Below are 5587 nucleotides of genomic sequence, written 5' to 3'. Positions count from 1 at the left end.
CGCAACTCAGTCATTTACAGCGTCTCCTACTATATTCACACGGACATAGCCCTGTCATAGTATTGGACCGCATCTCGTTTCAGATCTGGGATCACTGGTTTATAATCAAGAAACATCAGATTGACACTCAATTTAATACTAAATACTTCTCAAATTTTCAACCTTTATAGACAAATTACATGTCTTTGGAATCAGAACAATACGTAGATTCCAAATATATTACTTTTAAGTCACTGATCGCAAAATTGCGAAATTTTTAATCTCACATTTTTTTCTCATTTTCTAATAAAGGACCCCTTAGGAAAGGGATGGTCTGGCCAGGCTCGCAGGTACTACCCTAAAAGTAGGTCGTAGGGCAGCCAGGGCAGGGTACCCTGTCCTGGGCGAGAGCGTGCCGACCGCTGTTATACACACCCCTATTTACACACTGCAGCGACGGACAGCTGCTTCCCACTGCCCCCACCTAACCTAACCGAAAGTCTCCAGTAAACTCAGCTCGACCAATCCGTATTAGGCACATGGTTTGTCACATCCTTCCCTAGAAGATCCTTACTGTAACGATATAGATTTTCGGATCCTAGAGCCCTCAAAACATATACGTTTAGTTCATCGACATATAGAAATGGACCGGTAATGCTGTGGGGAGAACGGTAATGGACTCTAGAGAGAGAAAAAACATATGAGATGTAAACCTATCTCTTTCTAGATAAAGCTGATTGGTCGAGAATATTTTCGTTGGGTGAAGTTTGGCGCAGCACAGGACCGTGCTTTGTGTCACGAGTGCCTCAATAATGTGACGTTTATCGCACTTTTCAGAATTGATTTATTTATAGTTTATTTAATTATAATTTATTGTGAATAAATATAAAAAGGGTGGCAGCCTGTGTAGTTTGTGGGCATTGCCAAGACGTTTATACGGGGATATGTTTTCATACGTAAGTAAAGTTATTGAATATAGTAAAATAAAAAATGTTACAACAAAAACAAAACCTCAAAATATAAAGTTTTGTACGTATGCAATGAAAATGATTATTTTTTATGTTATAGAAATATTGTTCAAATTTTTGACAGTTTTTACATTATTTTTGAACTCACAAAACGATTATTATTGCAGCATTTTCAATCCAATTTTAAGAAGAATTCAAGGTTACCAAGTTTTTAAAATAATCTATCTGAAACAGGTTATTTTACATGAATGTTCTTTAAAATTAAATTTATTATAACTTCAAATTTCTAATGTATTGTTTAACTTTTTTTTTAATTAACTGTACAGAATATTTAGGCAATACCCGGGGCCACCAAATCACTTGACAGAGTCCTGAAATAGATAAAGGCAGGTATACGTCTCATATGTTTTTCTCTCTCTAGAGCCCATTTTAGTTCTCCCCAAAGCGTTACCGGTCCATTTCTATATGTCGATAAATTAGTTACACGAGGTGTACCTCGAAAGCTAATATCGACTAGCTAGATATCGATTCAATATATCGATTGATTGATGTGTGTTAAAATTCAAATTAGAATTTGAAGTTTAACTTATAACTATAACTTAGAAATTATAGAAGAAGAACAGTTTGGAAGAAATATTAATTATTTTAATACTCTCTCTGTCCTGAAATAATAGAAAGAATAAGAATTACAGATTAATTCGATAACAGGGAAATACACATAGATTACGACGCAATAGGAATAGGCTAGATTCTTAGCATTCCTAAAGATGAGCCACAGAGCTATTTTTAGTATCAAAACGTGCCTTAGAACGAATTTTGACAGGAAATGGTATTATAAACATCTGGTCACAGTTTGAACTTTGTACTAAAATTGCTTGGATATGTCAATCAACGAATTGGTCATATTGCGTTGTAAATCTAATAGGCGGAGCCACGCGACCTAATTTCCTATTTGTAAACTGACTGTTAAATTCAATGACGTCACTTGATAGTGAATAATTGAGTTTTTTGCACTTAGGAACTTTGTATTGTGTTTGAACTTTGTTAATTCATTTGAATTGTTGTTAAATAATAAACTATTATAAATAAGATCAATCGTTAAACGCGAAACGGGACGCCGCGATATAAACAATTATAAACAATTGTGATTTGTGACCTCTGAGACAATGATGGTGGAAATGCATCTTTAATCAATTGTGAATTCGTTTCAACGAATCAACGGCAACAACGATCCCGTTCAGATGTCCAATCAGAGAGCAGTGAATTGTCGATATAAAACCTAGGTGAAATTTGGGCATTGCACTTACACAACTCTTCCTAGAGGAACTCTAGCTAGGGCCTGTTCCACCGCTAAATCAACCTGCGAACCAGTATCCGCGATCGTCATGGATCATGCGCAGTCGTCATCGTATGTTTCCATTATTATATATATATATATAAGGTGTGTTCAAAAAGTATGGTGACTTTTCAATTTTTGCGGGCTACGTACATTCAAGTTTTAAATTTTTTGTTTTGTTGTGTTTGGTACTCTCGTCACGATCATATGTTCACAGTTTTGACTATATAGCTTGTGCTGTTTTTCTAGCAGAGGCGTAAAAGTTTAAAAAAAGGGTTTGGTGTGCTCGGCGATTTTCTTCTTTCGAAAAAAATGGAGCAAAGAGTTTGCATTAAATTTTGTGTAAAAAATGGAATCCAGTGCTCTAAAACTCTTGAAATGTTGACAGTTGCATACGGTGAGTCTACTCTGAGTAAGAAAAATATGTATAAGTGTTATAACCTGTTTCAAGAAGGCCGAGAGGATGTCGAAGACGAACCTCGCCCTGGACGTCCCAGCACGTCAACAACAGATGAAAACATTCAAGCAGTGGAAGAAATGGTGTTGAAAAATCGCCAAATTACCATCAAAGAAGTTGCTGAAGATGTTGGCATATCGGTTGGCTCATGCCATGCTATCTTTTCGGACGTTTTGATCATGAGACGTGTGTCAGCGAAATTTGTTCCAAAACTACTTAATTTTGATCAAAAGATCCATCGCTTGTGAAAGATTTTCTGACCAAAAACAGCACCATAGTCATGCCTCAGTCTCCATATTCACCGGATTTGGCCTCCAGTGACTTTTTTCTTTTCCCAAAACTGAACAGACCCATGAAAGGACATCGATTTTCAACGATTGACGAGATAAAAACTGCATCGCTGAAAGAACTTAAGGCTATACCAAAAAATGATTATCAGAAGTGCTTCGATGATTGGAAAAAGCGTTTGCACAAGTGTATTATATCTGAGGGGGATTATTTTGAAGGGGACAACATAAATATTGAGGAATAAATGAATATTTTTTGAGAAAACCATAAAGGCATCGCGATGGATGTATGTATGAGCACGCCCCTACTCGCCCTTTGATTCGCGGGCCTTTTTCACGGAGCTCGACTCTCATTGGGCAGGCGCTTTGTCGTTTAGGCTTTTTGTCACGGATTCATCCCTGGAAGCTGCTAATGAAAGGTGGAGACAGTTTCTAACATGGGTACGGCACTCAGGCATATTTTTGAGAAACTTAAAGGGGAATGCGGGACGGAGTGATAGAGCTTCAGAGGAGATCCGAGAGAGGCGTGCGAGAGTCTTGTGAATCACTACGCATGTTTACAGTTGCCTTTATTTGCCACTCCAGCAACAAACAACGAGGTTAATGTGAAAAAAAAGAATAGCAAGTTTCCCTAATATAATTTGAACAATTATGTAATTCTTATTACATACCATTTCTTCAACAGTTAATAATTAACTTTTAAATAAATAAAATATTATTAAAATACGCTCAGAGTTATGAAACTTTTCGTAGCAGGAGGCGGTAGATTCATCAATTTCATTCATCTTTTAGTTAAGAGGAGATCCTTAAGGGCGCGCTTATCCTAGTCTGAGTTACCCTCGTCATTTACCCTGAGTGCCGTACCCATGGTTTCTAATAGCGTATTCGGTTATCATGCACTGTGCATCTGAAAACAAAATGGCGATCCTTTAGTGTGCTAAGTTGGTTAGTTCTTAATATCTTCAGCGCGGCGCTAGTTCTCACATCACTCCCTGTTTTTGCATTGTAAGCAAAGGGAGTAGACCACTCTTTAAAAATATTTTAATGAACAAAATGTTATTTTCGTAAAAAAAAAAAAAATATTGAAATGAAAAGAATCTTACTTATTTGATTTTTTAGAAAAGTTTTCCTAACGATGTATATACATGCTAATGGAAAACATGAACTAAAACGTAACCCAATAAACTTGGTAAAGTGGAATATTAGATTTGAATTTGAATAAAAAGTTAAATGTAATACTTTTTATATCTGAAAACGCTGTAAATAATATTTATATCAATAAAATATATAACTAGTTTCATGAAAAAAATTTCAATAGTATACAAGTTCAAACTTAATATTTGAGGGTTTAGCGAGTACTTACACTATTAAATATAATGAGAAAAACGTAATTGAAATCGAAATAAATTATTATATATGAACCTATAACATAACAATATGTAAAGAACATTAAAAATAGTTTACTCAATAATTAAAATTGTTGAAAAAGAAATTATTTTTCGGAGGAATAAATATAAATTATAATTTCATAAAACATCCAAGATGTAAATATAGTCAATGTTTTAACATCTTTTTTTAAAGACTTAAACCTTAAAAGGATATAATGATAAAAGAGAGAAATTAAAGAATTTATTATTTTATTTTTCTCTCATTATTAAAGAAAATGGTATCAAATGTGAATTTAGTTAAATTCAATTAAAAATACATTATATCCATTATATATTCATAAGCAAGAGTATTTACAGCGTAAGCTTAAACTTAGTAATATTCCAATTTTTCTCCGGGATTTTTAAATTCCATTAGTAATATTGTTATTTTGTTTTCGAAAATAATGTTTAAGAATCATATTTTACTTTTTATTCAAATTCAAATCCAAGATTTATTCCACTTTGCCAGGATTATTGTACGGCCATATCAATCATATTTGGTCTTTAGTATTCATAGAAAATGATTGGAAAAGTATTTTTAAATATTAAATGAGTAACATTGTTTTAATTTCAAGAATTTTTTGGCATGGAAATAACATTTTGTTTACTAAAAAATTAAAAAAGTGATTTAGTCCCATTGCTTTCTATGTAAAAACAGGGAGTGATGAGACAACTAGTGCCGCGTTGGAGATATTAGGAACTAATCAGCTTAGGACAGTTGCAGGGTCCAGTGTCCCAAATCTTGGAAACTTTTTAAACTGCGCTTGCGTCGCGCCGACGTTCCAAAGATTAATAATGATTGGAAAACGCATCAAAAGTAATTTCTTAATCCTAAATTAGAATTTTGGAGTAACCGATCGAAAATAATACAATTTCTATGCTACAACATGATTAATTCCGGTGTTAGGAAAAAAAAAATTCTTTAATTTAGCATTTTAAATGTTTAAAAATGTTAATAAAAATGTAATAAGAAGTTTTAGTTTTAAGCAAAAAATATTAGCTCTAATAGTATAAATTTGATTTGATTATTTGTATACAATATTATATATTTTATAATATTTATACAATAATTAATTAGTCACAGTAAGCCTAACAGAAAATTTGTTTAAGTTTCTAGAATCTACACAAAAAAC

Source organism: Belonocnema kinseyi, chromosome 6, assembly GCF_010883055.1.
Source record: "Belonocnema kinseyi isolate 2016_QV_RU_SX_M_011 chromosome 6, B_treatae_v1, whole genome shotgun sequence".
Taxonomy (NCBI): Eukaryota; Metazoa; Arthropoda; class Insecta; order Hymenoptera; family Cynipidae; genus Belonocnema; species Belonocnema kinseyi.
Note: the sequence above shows the minus strand (reverse complement) of the source record.